General features: G+C 36.7%; 1 protein-coding gene across 1 annotated transcript in view; it reads right to left on the bottom strand.

Moving 5' to 3' along the window:
* LOC145679826 (uncharacterized) overlaps window positions 1-17,762 on the bottom strand; it is a 51,239-nt gene that overhangs the window by 23,307 nt on the left and 10,170 nt on the right. The window lies entirely within an intron of this gene.

Genomic DNA, 17,762 nt, shown 5'->3' on the forward strand with positions numbered 1-17,762 from the left:
GAAGCAAATATCTTGAATTGATTCTACAACTTTGAATTCGATGAGAGAAAAGAACACCGGGATTTGAAAATCAATGGAGTGCTTTAATCTACAGTGTACAACAGTGTGTCAGGTAGTTCTCTCTGGGAAAATTTTGAAAGTTCACTCTCCTGAAAATTCAGTTTTAGGTATTTTTGGGTGAAAATGGAGCTTGTTTTTTTCTTTTCTTTTCTTTTTCTTTTTTTTAAAGAAAGCAAGTGAAGTTAGTAAAGAGAGTAAAATTTAAGAGCATGTTTGCAAATCTTTGGTTGTTATCCCTTGTAGATCGTCTCAAATTACTGGGGTTATGTTCGGGGATTGACCTAACAAACCTCTCCTAGGACTTACGACTAATATTAGAATCGATCGTCTAGGATTGCAAGTGAAAGTAAGAATTATAAAAAAAAAAAAAATGAAAGACACATTCAAAAAGGAGGTAAAGAGACAAATAGGAGGTAAAGAAGAGATTTTAAAGTTTTAAAGAAAGGATATTTGAGCACAGTACCACACCTATCGGTGATGTTTCCTGAAATGTGCCATGCAGCCGGACAGATGTCCTAGTTCGCCGTAGCTACTTGGGCTATGGCTAGACACACGGGTAACATACTATATTCCGTGTTCTGTGGAATAGATCTCACGATTCTGACTACGTTCGGACTTGCCACAGTTAGGGGCTACATCATGATGTTGTGAATGGCCAGACTGCCTTGGACAACTCGATTCTTATTCACACCCACATTTCGGCTGTCTCTTTTTTTCTGCCACGATGAACTTAGTGGTCGATGGCTATCTCTGTTTAGCCTTTCCATGCCCGGCCTTGATCCTTCGTCTCTCCGATGATCGATCTTTCTTCAAACGCACTCTCACATCACCAAAAGCCACCGTGTCCAGAAATTTTGTTCTCGTAACAGGTTTGATGTCCTGCTTGCTATAAGGAAGCAAGGTATTGCGCATGAGGAAGTAATGACACATACACGTGTCTTAGGAAAGCTGCTAGCAGTTTGTCTCAGTTTATTACATTAGATATTCGTTGAAGTTGTTAGGAGATGACTTTACAGGTTTTATGCATTTTTTATTGACACAACAATAGCTAACAACTGGGTGTTTCTAAAGTCGTAGAATCTTGGAATGACAAGGGACCAACTCTTCCATCGTTCACTATACATTTAGAAAATGATAATGTCTACATTGCAGCAAATTGAAATGAAAGACTTGCATTTAGTTAAAAAAAATAATAAAGTGTTTGCGTCGTCACAAAAAATCATGAAGAAAGTGTCTCGTCGAACAGTTGATCTTTGATGAAAATTATCGGCACTATGGGACCTATACTTAACAAATAGTCTATATCGAAAGATTAGAATTTCCCTTGTTTCTTTATTTCTCAGAGCCATAGCTAGAGATTCCGGCGCCCCCTATACTCACCATACCAAGCTTTTCTTTTCTTTCTTTCTTTTTCTTTTTTCTTTTTTCTTTTTTTTGCATATAAGAGAAGACGCTTTTGTTGTTAAGCTATGTTCAGAAGGGTTATGTTTTGTCTGTATGTACTCTAGATAGATAAACCAGAGCACAACTTATACGTATACACAGAAAGCATAGCCTGGCGATACAAGTAGCTGATGGAGAAATGATCCCAATAAATTCCTTTAAATTGGAAGCATTTCATATATCAGTGGAATTTAAAAATCATTGGTAGTGATTAGTCTTTGAAAAAGACGAAAGTCGTTGGGTTAAGTTCTGACCCTTTTAGAGCCTACTCTACGATTTCGAATATGTTATTATTCCCCTTGTTTACTTTCTTTTTTAATATTCCCGCGCAAAACAGCAGCTCGTGATTAATCCGATTGGGTAGAAAAGCGTAATTAACTAAGCAAATTCATCGCCATTTCAGCGCCGAACACAGATTTCAGACTTTGACCGTTTCCGATTTTGAAAACGCTCCTGCATACACTGTAAGTCATTAATCTACACCTTGTGTATGACATCGTCATTAACAAATAGTATAATAATAACTTTCTTTAAGTAACAAGTAAAAACATGTTGTGACTCTTATTGAAAATTCTGGGTTGCGAGCGGAGCGAGCAAGAAAATTCTTTAAAAATGTATTTCTTTGCAAACCGATATTACTGATTTAATAGGGACGCCGACAATTCTTTACGGGGCGCCGCGTAGCTTACTCTTCTCCGACACCTTTTCTTTCTTCTTGCTCGTTCGGCGCCCCCTTGCTATCAGCACCCGGGGCAATAGTCCTACTCGCACTCCTAGCTACGGCTCTGTTCTTTTTCCTCCTCTTTTTCCCCTTTTTATCGCTTGTTAGTTTCCTTTCCCTTTTTTTTTTTTTTAGTAGGCGTTAACCACCCCACAAAAATTCTACGGTGTTCGAGGATCGAAGGAGCAGGGTCCGGGGCCCCTGATGAGAGCCACCTTCCCGGAGAGGATTTCGTAGCCCAGGAAGAATTTTTCTTCTGAGTCACCTTGTGAAATCACCATTGATTGTGCTGGGAATCAAATTTTCAGTTCTCCAACGTGAATGTCTTTCTGGATATACTTTGTAGGCAAACGTATATGGGCAGCATTAAGACGTCGCAATATGTGTTTTCAGTGTTCGAAGTGGGGAAAAAAGCAGAGGCGGTATGTTTTACTATGATTTTGACTGAACATACCGGCTATTTAAATATTGTCTTGATCACTGAAAAACCAGAGACAGTATGTTCTCATTACTGAAAAACCAGAGGCGGTATGGCAACTCACTTCGACCACTGTGTTTAATCTCATACTTCTTGTAATGAGGTTGAGGGTGAATGTGGTCGTGGTCGCGGGAGTTTGAGGTTCAGTGGATAGAAATGTTATACAATTGAAGTTGTATGAAGATCGAAGAAAATACCCAATATTGCTTTATTGTGTGTCTTCTGTTTCCAAAGTGAGACCAAGAACGTACTTGAGATTCTCGCATTGAACTTTTGATCCAAATGTCATATCCTAAAATAAAATGACTTATCAGATGAAGATGATGCACAGTAGGGATCTCGAAAGAAAAGGGGCAGCAGAAATAAACTAAGACTTTCAAGACAGCTCGAATCCTTTCTTTCGCCGCAATACTCGCTTCATTTATTGTCGGCAGGCACTCAGTAGTCTCTTGGGACTGCCCGTGTCAGACACACTGCACTCTCCGATGATTCGAGAGATATTTACAAGACATGTTGCACGTGTCCTCCATAAATCTACACCCTGGGTGACTCATTCCGTTCTCCCATGGTTCCTCCTCCCCTCTCCTTTTTGAATCAAATACATCTTCGTAATTAGCGCATGAAACGAAGTTTTAATGTCGACAGCCTGCAGATATACATGCGTAGAACCCGGATGCAAATTGGCGAAACCAACAAGAAGTGACCTTTAGCTAATGTGAGGCTGATGATTAATAAATGATTCTTTTTATTTTAATTTCTTGTTGACTTTCATGTCACGAAAGCAAGTAAGTTTCAACAGGTTGTTTGAGGAAATTCCATAACTACTGTACATATGTACGCTATTGCGTCTTTTAAATATAACTGTTATTGATTCAAGGGCTGAGGAACGAGGAAAAAAGGAACGAGAAAAGACGCAATGTAATAAATAAATAAATTAAAAACTACTTTGTCAATAGATCTGATGTGACCTCCAGTAGCCGATTGATATGCGGAGCTTTGGGAGCACTACTTACTGCACTTCGTATTTGGTAATAACGATCTCAGTTTCTGGCAATATCGTATCCAGAATTCTTGTTTCTCATTATATTGGATTTCGTATATATATATAAACAGCTTACTATCGTTAATTTCTACAAACGTTTTTCCTCTTAAAAACTGCATTGAAAGCAATATAAAAATTGTGGGTAAACCCAACTTTTGAACCTCCTGTTGGGATGGGTTTTCACTGTTTGGACAGAATGAAAACAGAACAACGCTGTTTCAATTGGTTCTTGTTATCCGAAGTCAGCCTTAGGAAGAATGACACGAAAGCACAATCAATGTAATGATGATAAAGAAGAAGAAGATAAAATTGACGATAATGTAAAGAAGGAAATATTTCAAAATTTTATAGTTTAACGTCCCACGTTTATGCCCTTTAGGGTAAGGGAGACGATGATTAAAGCAAGTGAATGATGATGAAAGAATTGGTGGAATACGAATGTGGAAGGAAACTGGAGTGCCCCGACAAAACATACGGACGCAATATTGTCCACTACAAATTTACTTGTCCGGGGATCGAACTTGGGACCCCATGCACCATAGGTCAGCGATCTACTACTGAGCCACCGTGCCCCGCTAAAAGTTAAAAATGAGTGTGTGATGAACTCATCTGAAGTTGTTGAAATTATTGAAAGTTTTTAAATAATTTATTAAATATCAACCAAATGTTCACTAATAAACGTCTTTCACGTAATAAATGATATTGATGATTCCATGTGAAATTGAAATCAAAACAAAAGAAGAACATGAACTGCATTAAGTAAGAACAGATAATTAAGGCTGTTACTCATGTGTATGATATTGCATTTTAACTTAGTGTATGTGGTATTAGTCATGTGTGCCATGGAAAACACACTTAAGAATAATTTATGCACGACTAAATGTCGTTTGTTTCCTTTCGGATATTTTATTTCGTGTCCTCCCTTAGACCTTGAATTAAAAGTTCACTGTATATAAAATATGATGATAATGAGTTTACACTTCTATACGCTAGCAGCTCATTTCCAAACCTTTGGTAAGCCTTAGCAGCCTTGTAAGCCTTACAGATATATGGGTAATAATGCCGAAATGGATCTTCTTATAAAATAGCTCTCTCAGGTTTACTATTTGAACTAAGGAAAAGGTACTTTTTCTGGTTGCAGAAAATAAGGTCTATTGAATTATTCAATTTCTGTATTGACAAATATTTTTTTTTATATCATTATCATAGGTATTCTGCCATTCTCGGCAGGTCACTTGCCGCAACTGAGAAGCTTCCATGCTCCAGCGTCTTCACGTACGATTTTTCTATTTTGATATCGTTCATTAATTGTAATATCCTTCTCCCTCTCTTTTCTGCCACCATACCCTTCAGTACGTTCCTCATTATACAGTTCCTTCTTAGTCAATGTCCCATTTTCTCTTCCTCTTCTTAAGAATATCTAAAATTGTTCTTTTCTCTCCCTCCATTTCTAAGACCTTATTCGCTTTACCACTCAACCCAGCTAACTCTCTCCATTCTTCTTCACATCAACATTTCGAAAGCTTTCAGTAGTTTTTCATAATTCTTATGTAATATTCATGTTTCTGACCCATACACACAATATTCCATACGAAGCATTTTATGAGTCTCTTTCTCAACTTTTTATTCAAGGTCCTACAAAATAGTATTTTCTTCCTCCTAAAGGCTTCTTTTGCCATTCCTATCCTTGCTTGTATTTCACATTTGTGCTTACCTAGGTTTCGAAAACTAGTTACCTGTTCTATTTTCTCCCCTCGTACTTCTGTATTTGACATCGACGGCTTCATTCTAACCACCACGGTTTTTGTCTTTCTAACATTTATTTTCATCCCATATTCTTCACAGCCCTGCCTCAAGTTTTCTAACATCTTATTGATTTTCTTTTCAAATTCCACAACAAGCGCCATATCGTCTGCAAACCGTCTGCTATCGAAATGCCGTTTTCGTTATGTAAGCTCTTTTTCACTACTTCTTCTAGATATATATTACATATTGTTGACGAGAGACAACATTCCCTGTCAAATTTCCTTTCCAATTGTACTCTCTTCGGTCATTTCCTAACCTACTATAATAGTTACTTCGCGGTTTTGGCATTGGACCGACGAAAATTTCTTATGAGTCTTCGATCTTTCTATTCAAACCCAACTTTCTTTAGAGCTTCCAACAATAATTCCCAATTCACATAGTTAAAAACCTTTTTCAGATCAATAAATACAAAATACACCTCTTTCTCTTTTTCTATAAACCTGTCACCGATCAACCTTAATAATCCAACTGCATCTTTTGTCCTTACCTCTCCTGAACCCGAACTATTTCCTTCAACTTTTTCATTTATTTTTCCATACAATCTTTTGTTCAGAATTCGAAGCACAATTTTTGCTGCATGAGATATGAGACTAATAGTTCTGTAATCCTCACATCTCTTTGGGTTCTATTTCTTAGTCATTGGTATCATGATCGTCTTCGGGAAATCTTTTGGCCAGTCTCCTGTTTCATACATTTCATTGCAGAATCGGAACAGTCCTTTCTTGCCCTTGTCTCCCATACTTCTAATGAATTCGACGGGTATATTATTTATCTCGGTTGCTTTTCCATTCCTAATCTCGGATATAGCTTTTTTAAACTCATCCCAAAGAATACTAAACCATTTATCATCCTCGCTTACTTCATTTTCTACTTCAACATCTAGGCCACATGGTCTATTCCTACTCTCATCATATTCTTTCCATCTTCCTAATACTTCACTCCTTTCGCTGACTACCTTCGTATTCTTATTTTCTACTGGCATCATAACACTCCTTTGTTTTTTTCCGAACTTCCACTGATTTCACCTCCTTGTACTTTTCCTCATATTTCCCAACTCTTTCTAATTCTTCTCTGTCCTCACATTTTCTTTTGTAAAATTCTTCCCTTGCTCGATCTGTTTCCCTTCGCAACTCGTTGTTTAACTTCCTGTACATTTTTCTGCCCTCTTCAGTATCAATCTGTTTCCACGTCTTCTTTTCCCTCATTTCTGCAACATCTGTTCCGTAATCCATGGTTTCTTAACCGTTTTGTGTTCGCGGTAACCTACTATAAAACAGCAAATATCAAAGAAACGTAGCATGATGTTATTACCTCAAGTGACCAATTTGTCAAGCTACAATATTAACACGTTTCTAATAATCCCTAATTAATCTTTACGACCTAGATAAAATCTTAGATTTAGGTTACGAAAGAACCGACTAATTAATTTATATTTCTTTACAAGAAGATTAGATTTATTATTAAGAGGGAAATTAATGCTCTTAATGTATCTAAATGGCTAATGCTAAGAAGGGCTAAATGGCTAATGCTGTATATATGCTACACTTGTTGACAATATTGTAATCTTCAGCCGTAACTTTTGAGAATCGGACGTGTGTAGCGGCATAAACATATCAATAGAGGGCACCAGTGAGGCATTGCGTCCAAAGAGGCGATTCGACATTCCTGTTCAAGTACAAACTCCAGAGCCTAGACTGAGTGAATCAGAAGGTTACACCCAAGAGATACAATCATGCACGATTGTCGCTTCTCTGAGTACAATGCTGTAGTGTAAACTACAAACTTATCACGCTGTTGTAAAATGACACAAAGTGTCCATCTCAGTGTTTATGATCGTGGAAGAGTTGTAGGTCGTCTTGATGCAGAGTAAAAAAAGGTAATAACGATGAAAGTACCAAAGATCATTATTTCCCAATTGAAGAAAGCTGCCGTTACCGGAGGAGCGGTTGTAATTGTATGTGAAAGAGGTCGTGGGTTATAAAAACTCGACCGATTTCTACATTGGGCAGTAGAGTGTATCGAAAAACAAAACTTTTTTTTCGAGATGTTAAGGTCAATAATGCGAAAAAGTGGCCATTTGTGACCAAGAGACGCCTGATTTTTTTTCAATTTTTTAGGAGATCGTTTGGTTACTTGAAGTTTGGTAGTGATTTGGTTATGCAACAAACACAACAATTTCAGAAAAAATGCCATTATTTGGCTATTTAATGTATTTTTGATGTATTATGGTAGTTTATTGTTTTGTTTATGACACATACGTTAAATTCGTGCCTCTTAAGTTCTTTATTTATGATTTAGGTCAAACATTGACAATTTTATGGTAAAAATGTCTTTTTTCTATTGATGTTTTCCAATTGGTTTTGACTGAGTTTTATTCAAAAGATTTTCGATACGATAGAGTAATTAAAAGATTTAGCTTTTTAATTACTAATACAGTTCCTCAGTTATTATCCAGCGCTTTTCTTAGTTTCATAGGTTATTATGTTTTAAAAGTAACCCAGAACGAGGAGGTGGCTGCGCTGCAAGGTCTACTTACCCACCCCTCCCAAATTATGTTGCCAAAGATGATTTTACTAAGTGCCAGGTCAAGATTTTCTTCTAGTTCTCTCCTTGTAGTTTATAGCCATCTTTTTTTCGAAAGGTTGGCATGTCATCTAGATTCCAATTTCGCCTTTGATGTAGCCAGTCCCCTGACGCTCAAAACGGAAGAAGCAACGTTTGTGATGATTTTCACAAGTTGTTCCACTACTTGGGAGTGGCAGGCAAAGTCTTAAATTTTCGTTATTTTTTTTTAAATATAACATTCTATTTCTTCATTTGTAATATTATTGGTCAACTGATTTTCGAGAAGGGAGCATGAAGACAAATCTATCATGCCATAGTATTGTTCTGCATTAACATTGATAGTTGATAAAGGAAAGTACTAAAAGTCTTTTGCCTTTTCTCAATCTTCTTTTCTTCTTAATTCTTTGTGGCCAACTGGCCAATAGGTTGTATAAAAAAACTTTTTTTTCGAAATGTTAAGGTGGGTAGTGCGAAAAAATAGTCCTTTGTGACCAAAAAGACGCCTAATTTTTTATCAGACTTTTTTGGAATTCGTTTAGGTAGTGCGTATCGACCTTGAAGTTTTGATAGTATAGTTTTTTTAGTTATGCAACACGCACAACAATTTCACAAAAATGTCATTATTTCGCTATTTTATGTATTTTTTCTGCATTGTGGTCATCTATTGTTTTGTTTATGACAAATAGTTAAAGTCGTTCCTCAGGGATGGTTTCCTATGCTGTTTACTTATGCTTTTGGTCAGATTATCAATTTGAGACTAAAATTGTCACTCCTGGAGAGGTTACAAAGGTATCAGATGTTCGTGTGCCACGTCATTTTATGACAATCCAATAGTTTCGAATTGTTTACACGAATGCTCGTTAACTGTATTTCGATATTCCCTGCGAACTACCAAGTCAGAATACAGTGGAATACGGCACATTGTGACTGGGAAGAAGGGAACTGGGCTAATGTCATATTTTCAGATAAGTCACGATTATGAATATTCAATGAATCCGGGCATCAATCGGTGTAACGAGAACGATGAACATCTTACCATTCACGAACATCCCTGAATATGACAAGTGTAGTGGTCCTGATGTTATGGTATGGGCGGGCAAAATGGAAAACAGACGACCACCACTCCGCATCTTTGTAGCCGTATCCGTGACCAGAGAACGGTATTGTAACGAGATCCTGATAGCACATAGCAGAAGGCCCAGACTTCGTGTTCATAGACGACAACGCACATGACACGTCCGAGCAAAACTGTCCAAGTTCGAGACTGGTGCGTGAGGATATGTATCGCGTGGACTGGTCATCGAATCCTCCGATCTGAATCTGGATCTCGAGGATACTGTTGAAAAAACGACAGGTTGAAAATCGGAATTCACCACCTTTGATTCTTTAGGACTTGAAAACTACTCTGAGGGAGGAGTGGAACAACATAGCCGAAACTCTCTTTCGTAGACAGCATGATAGACAGAAGTGCAGCATGTATTGGTACCCAAAGTGGTCATACAACTTACTGATTTTCTTTTGTATTCGTGACAGCTGTCATCACTCCATGCTGCTTTCCATGTATTTGGTTTTTTCACGTTCTGATTCTTTCTATAGTGGTGAATTCTACCCTATTGGTCATTAAAGCTGGCATAATATCGGTACTCATATATTGGTTACTGCCTGATTGCATTGGCGTACGCAGGGTTTATTTTCGGAGAGGGCTGGAATTGTAAAATACACGTACATATATATGAAAACATCTTAAGTTGGAAACACCTCAGTTGTTTGAGTTTGCAACGATCTGGCGACGACTATAGCACTGGATTGTTGGAGGTGGTTTGAAGTGTTGCCGGGTGCATGTAAGTAAAAGTTTTATCATGATAATTTCAAAGTTTCTTTTTGATTGTTTTCAGGAATTGCATAATGTAGACAGATCCTTAAACACCTTTTGATGCACTGAAACGTCAGCAGGGTTGCCAATTCAGACTGTTAACTTATGAAAACTACGATTTCCTTAGTTCCTCCTTACAGAGGCCTCATCCGATTAGTTGTCTATGGAAATGAAAAATTCTTTTTCTGCTCCATAGTTTACAAGCTACTCCGACTAAACAAACTGGAAATTAAGGACAGAACATCCATACGTATGAATTATGAGTCAGTTTACATGTTCTGCAAAAAAGAAAAAATCTTTGGTTAATCTGGCAACACTGTATGGTTCCTAGTGTACTTAATCGTTGCTTCCTAGTTTAAAAATATACAATGAACAAAGCTTCATTTTGGTATAACCACTATGTGTGTATCGCTTCAGGTCCAAAAGTTCTACTCAGGGCCGTCGTGTGGGCAGGGTGACCGGGGAGATCGCCCCGGGAGCTGCGACCAGGGCGGGAGCCAGGACGACAAATCAACAAAATTCAAGGTATTCAGATGATGTTGGTAAATGATTTTTTAAAATGTTAAATCCGATATTTTATTAATGATCAGGCCACGGCTAAGTAAAATTTATTTATTTCATAAGGACAACACAATAGGCTTAACTCAAGGAACACTAGGGTGGCCTCAGAGGCCCCACACCCATTAGTTTTTAATGTAAGCCATAATATCTTGGTGTCCCTATAGTTTAAATGCCCAGTTGTAGTGTCGCGTAGATATTATACAACATAAATATATGTCGTTTAATTATGCAGAAGTTATTGCCTGACGATTGTTTTGAACTTATTTTTGGACATACTGAATACATCTACTACATGAAATCTAATTATTTTGTAATATGAAGCACACATTCTCCACACTTAAGTAATATGTTAGTTCTTGCTTTTCTACAATACATCCCAGTGTTTGCTGTTCTACTCTTACCTACTGGGACACGTAATAATACTTCTGAAACTAATTCTGGACAGTCAATTTTACCGTTTAATAATTTACGTAAGAACAACAGATCAAACACCCATCTCCTTTTTTCTAATGTTTGAAAATTAAAAATTCGTAACTATGTCTTCGTAGGGAACATACTATGAGTAGAAACCAGCTTTCTTGTATGCAAGCATTTTTAAGAATTTAAACTGTAGGTTTCTATTAAATCATAGTATTTAGTGACATTTGGTGATCAAACAGTACAACAGTATTCTAATGTTGACTTCACATATGAAAAATATAACCTTATAGATGTTGATTCTTTGTAGAAATCCTACCATATCCTATGAATTAAGCCTAGGTTTCTATATGCATTACTCGTAATTGCGTCAATGCGTTGAGCAAAAAGTTACCTACACAATATAACTCCTAGGTCTTTGATAGTATGTGGAGTAGACAAAGAAATGCCACGTATTGTGTAGGTAAAATTAATTGGATTTTATTTCCTCGTGAAAAACACAGATTTTCATTTGGTCACATTCAGGACTACTTTATTCTTATCACACGATATTTCAACTCTTTGTAGATCCTATTGAACTTTCCCGCAGTCATCAATTGAACTAATTTTGGAGTATAATTTGAGACTGTCGGAAAAAAGGACTTGAGAAATTTTAATACACAGAGGAATGTCATTAATAACAAGAAGAAACAAAAGGGGATCTAGATTAGCTCCTTGAGGGATTCCCGAACTTGAAAATTATCGGTAATGTAAAACTTTGTCTAGGATTATTCAACTGAAACTCTCTCCAGTCCTCTGCGAGAAGATATATATATATATATATATATATATATATATATATATATATATATATATATATATATATATATATATATATATATATATATATATATATATATATTACCTTGGAATTTAATATTTGTATCGTTATTTGTATATTTTATGCTATTACTATGACGATTTGTATCAAGTTCAAAATAAACAAGAATAGCACTCGATTTCAGTAGTTTGAAATCATGTTTTTATTAACTTTTATGTTTTAACAATAAAAGCCATTTATTTTAAAACATCGACATAATATTAACTTCTTTTATCTTACATTATGATATTAAAATTTCATATTTAAATCTAGAAGTACAGAAAAAACTCTGGTTGTTTCTCATAACACACCTGGGGGGGGGCTTGGAATTCTCGCCCCGGGCGATTACAACCCACGTGACGGCCCTGGTTCTACTATCCCAAACTCCGGGTTGCATTGTATATTGGGCACTCTGTAGAATAAGTTAAAATACGTTGTTAAATCGTTACCTACCGAAGTTGTATTAACTCAGAAACTTTCGGACAAATCTCCGATTTTAGTGGGAGAACGTCATAGTTTCTGAGTGACAGTGATGGCCTGCTTAAATTCTTTGGTAAATGTAATGGTTAATAATGAATTTGAACATCTGAAGGTAATTGATTTAAGTTTTGTATCATAATATTGTATATTTAAGATCATCCATAATGTTTTCAAACTTAAAGTAGATATATAGACTATTGTGTTGGCTAGATAAAGAAAATGAATACTAGGTGCACCAAAAATATTTTTACTTAAGTATGATTAGCTGCATATAAAAGGATGTTCCTTCTTGTTGAAAATATAGCTAACCTAGCACAACAGTAAATCTTATAGGAATGCCATTAGGAAAATGAAATTCAATGTCATTTGTGAAATCGCGGTGACTCCAAAGACATCTTACAACTACCGACTGTCGGGTTAAGAAGATAACAACCCCGGAATATTCTAAACATAAATTAGTCTTATGGTGTCTTGCTTTATTCTAGGCTTATCTCAACAATTGGTAAGTGTTGCCAACATATATCATTCTAAGCATACCGCACGACTTAATTCTAGTCACCCGTTACTAGTATCATTAGGATAAACAATAATAATATAGAAACAAACACATAATATACTGTTAACATAATTATGGGGGTCTATAATAATAACATACCCTATTATATATTAGAAAAACTACTTACTATACTAATGTCAGAACCGGTTGTTAAGTGATTTGAATGACTCTACTGTTGTCGGTGGCAGTTTCTAAGACAGTTTGCTTGTATTCTTTTTTCACACTTCATAAGCAAATATTTCATTAGCAATTCCACAATACTAGGGTTGCAAAGTTTTGAAAATGGAAATACCGGACATCTTCCTGAAGTACATATACTCTTTAGACTGTGACATCATTGCTCATCAAAAATGGGGAACAATCTGAAAGTGGTTACTTCACATAAAATTGAGCGATTCGGATTTAGAATTTAACAACTTTAGTTACTTTTGAAGCATTTATTAAACTTACTTATTCCAGTTTTGATTGAGTCGGCTCGGTGCATGTATTTTTTGTAGTCTACCACCAATAATACATCGGATTTAAAACAGAAAAGGAAATATAATTGGCAATATAATTATGACATGCACAAAATATACTTGAAAAATAAGTCTTACTAGGGATGCGCACGAGACAAGATTTGTGGCTATCTCGTCTCGAAAATGTGCTGTAAAAGTGATGTCTCGACTCGAAAAATGTATATTTCTCTATCGGAAGAGCCGTGTCTCAACTCGAATTTTCTCAGGAAAATCCTGTCTCGACTCGTCTCGTGCGCATCCCTAAGTCTTACTAGCTTTGCTGAGGCTGGTATGTCTCATAATGCCTACTTTTACTGGATTTGGATGCATTATTTAATCGAAAGATTTAGCTTGAGGATGAAGCAGTGCTAACTGCACTCTTGAATATGTACTTTTGTTGACCTTTAGCAGTTTTGATAATTTCAGTTAATTCATGCCTTCAACTCTTCAGCAAATTCCGCGCACGACAGGTCGATATCAGAGAGAATTATAAACTTTGCTTTAACCATGTTTCATCGACGAACAATTCCTTTCGTCACGCCAAAATAATCTGAATAGAACGGAGAATAGGACTAATATGAGGAAAAATTACCGGACATTTAAATCTGGCTTTGAGGTCGTACCGGACAAGGAGGTCAAAAACCGAACTGTACGGTAAAATACTGGCCGGTTGGTAACCCTACGCAATACAGCATTAGCCATTTGCTTTGAGACAAATCAGAAGTGATAATTTACTACTGTGATTCAGTTTTCACTGTAAAGAGACAATAGGTTCGTCACACCTTCTCCGTTTATAAATATTAATCCATAAAACGAATATTTTCCACTAATTGATAAGAGTTCACTGAACACTGTGACCGATATCTGGAGACTGAGTTGTCATGAAAGCCATAGTAGTTGTTCTGAATGTATATAAAATACAATTAGGATTTACATGATGGGCACATTCGATCGGAAGCTCTTTCAGGCCAGCCCTCCTGAGTGAAGTTTTTCCTGGGTTTTCCTCATTTACACCAGACAAATACCGAGGTGGTGCCTAACATAAAGGTCCCACGGCCCTTCATATCTTCCCCATTGCTTTCTTCCTTCTCCACTTTCTCGGGTAGTGTAGTGTGATCGCCGAGGGACGTCATCCCTCATACGTGAGGGGCTGAAATTCAAAAAAATCTCGGAGAACACAATGGTAAGCGCCACTTCCAGTGAAATTGAATTATTGGTGAAATCGGTTGGGATTGACGCAAATAGTTTAATTTCGAAAATGTAACTGCAGATGGCAGGGGAAGATTGATTGGTGTGTATCATTGCATTGAATTGGATAGGAATGTTGAACCTTCTTTCCAAGTTTATGAGAGATATCAATATGTTTCCTTCAGCCGCTCCTATATAAGCCGATGCACTGACTGTGGGTTACCGGCAGAAATGTATCACGTTTAGTATTTTATTTTAGTACATAGAAGTGAGCTAGATTGCAGGTGAGATGGATAGCAAACAAATTTTAGTCTATTCTTTATAGTCATACGAGTTTTAAAAACTGATGAAATTACTCAAATGGAACGAAGTACCCAACTTCCTGTCGCTACCATCCATGAAGGTCTATGGTCAGCTGAATATAGCATGTGTAACTGGATGATGCGTGGTCAAAGTATCAGCTTTCAGGAGTCATGATTTCTGACCTTGAGTTTGGTACTGACCCTGCGTTTGCTACTTCTTAATTCCGGGACGCGGTGGCTCAGTGGTAGAACGTTCACCTCCGGTGCTTGGGATCCCTGGATAGATCCCAGCTCGCGCCGAATGGACTTTGTGGTGGGCAAACACCGTGCTCGTGGGTTTTCTCGGGGTTGTCCCGTTTCCTCCCACTTTCTTCATTCCGCCATTTCATACATTTCTCATCATCACCGTCTCTTTTAGTCTAACCGGCATAACCGCGGGACGTAAAACTTAAATATTTATTTTTTTTAACTTCTTAATCCATGTAGTTCCCCAACTGCCTCATGATAGATGAAAAAATGAAATGAAACTTTTCTGTTTTAAGACTCATGATTATGACTTGAAGGCTAAGGCAGATGATAATGATAATGGATGAAATGGTGGAATGGAGAAAGTTTGTAGAAACGGGAGGACACAAAGGAACCTACGTAATGGTGATTGTCCACCACAAGGCCCATTTTGCGCAAGCTGCGGTCAAACCAGGGATCCCACGCACTGGAAGGGAGGGAGCGCTGTACCACTGAGCCACCACGGTCCGCCATAGTGATCAGTCAACATCAGAAACTGTTATTGGTCCAATTGGGAGTAGAACCGAGGACCACACACTATGACGTTGTATTCGCTAACAATTCGGCAGGTCAATAAAATAAATAAATATATAATAATAATAATAACTTGAACAACCTGTTTTATTTTTAATGCTCTCACTCGCATCCGCAGACGGCAAATTTTGATGCCTATGCTGAGGAGAAAGGGTCCCTTCCCGCAAAAGAAGAACGGAGCACATAACCAATTTGTTGAAATTAGTGTTGCCACGAGACGAGACAGAAGCCTTTGAGGCGAGACACGAGACGAGACGTTTCGTGAAATGTCTCGTCTCTCTAGTGTCTCGAAAATACAAACACAGTTTTGAATTTGTTTAAAAATTTATTAACTCGGAATAAATTATTTGCCTTCGAGATGTATACCAGCGTTTATTATTTCAAACGAGGACTATTCTACAAAGAACAAGGAATACAGTACCTAAAGTTATTAAAAAAAAAAAAAAAATGATTCTTACAAACAGCTTTGAATTCCATTTTTCAATCGATTCAAGTTTAATTATTTTGTCATAGCCTCCAGATTCAAATACAATATTAAAACATTCATCGAGATCAGTGTTTCAGAAGATTTCATTCTGAAGAATGCTGGGGATAATATATATGTGTAAAAATCCTGCTATAGAAGTACAAGTTCTCTTAACGGCAGTTTTATCAGTAACTAACCATTGTTTCATGGTCTTTCTCGTTCCAAACAAAGACAGAAACGTGTCACCTTTTTCAGTACTGAGTTTTGAAAGGATGCTGGTTTGACATTAAAATCGTTTTTTTTTTTTAAAAAAAAAAAAAAAGTTTTATGGTATTTCGAACGTAAGCCATTTTAGAAATCGGAAAGACACATAGACCTCCTTATTTGCTGAAGTGGCGCCAGAAGTTCTGAAAAAAAAAGGATTTCAGAATAAATGGGGAAGGCTTGCTTTTCGACCGTACCGACGGTATTGACAAATATTCATGTCGTAGTAATTCATTACTGGTTCAGTCGAAACTAAGTAGTCGTTGGAAGATTGTAATCGTATTGTGTGTTGCACTCTATTAACCAAACCAAACTTGGTTAAAAATTGTAAGTTTATCCACTTGGCATAACAACTCTTTCTGTGAGCCTTAGCTGCTCATTTTTTTTTTTTTTTTTTTTTACAATACTTGTGATAGATGATAAGAAAAGTCGTATTACCTGGGATTCCAAATAAAATATATTAGATATTAGCAGAATCAATTTTTGATGCGCGTTAGACCTGGTCTACAGTGTAGGTTTATGGATATAATTTGAAAAGTATGATTGAAGAAAATATACCATTTTAATAAGAGCTCTCACACTTCTGCCTACCGCAAAAGCAATTGTTTCTATTGTTTTATTAAACCCAATATCAGTCTAGATTTTCTTTCTTTTCTGCAAAGTTTTAACACTTTATATGTTCTCCTAATGTCAGAATGCATTACTTTTTTTGTTTTTGTTGTTGTTGTTTCTGTGTCCCACTTCAAATCACAACAATCACTAAACAATATCATAACACAACAAATCAAGAAATGAACCGCGTATTGACTTTAGTGCAATTATGTTCTTGCCAGCCTGAAAATTAATGCGGAAAAACACTCATACTTCTCCTCCCAACGACTTCTTCAACCAATAATATCATATTGTATAAACACACAACAGTGACTCTACAAAACGAAAGCACTGACTCATCAGATATGAAATAAAGAAATGTGGCAGCTTCGGAGTGAGTGTATTGTGATATGTTCTTTCTTCTGTCCGATATCTTCGATCGAGTACTATTTAGAAGTAACGTGTTTATAAAATTAGAAAATCTATTGTGTGAAGTAAAAGAGAGCGACCAAGTGAACAACAGAGGAAAAAAAAGAGGGAGAGAGAGTAAAATAAAGGAAAAATGAAATTTTACATAACTAATAAATTCTTTGTTAAATAGTAAAAGATACGTTTCGTCATAACTTGTATCAGTACCTTGCTGTGGAAAATCAGCGCCAGGGGCAAGAGTATACGACAGTGACTCCATATGTAATATATTCCAAGTATTTTTCTTATCTTTTTTCCTTTTTGTTCTCTCTCTCTCTCCCGAATTTTGTGCCCCCCTTATTTCGG

This window comes from Thermobia domestica, chromosome 2 (assembly GCF_964235325.1).
Source record: "Thermobia domestica chromosome 2, izTheDome1.hap1.1, whole genome shotgun sequence".
NCBI lineage: Eukaryota > Metazoa > Arthropoda > Insecta > Zygentoma > Lepismatidae > Thermobia > Thermobia domestica.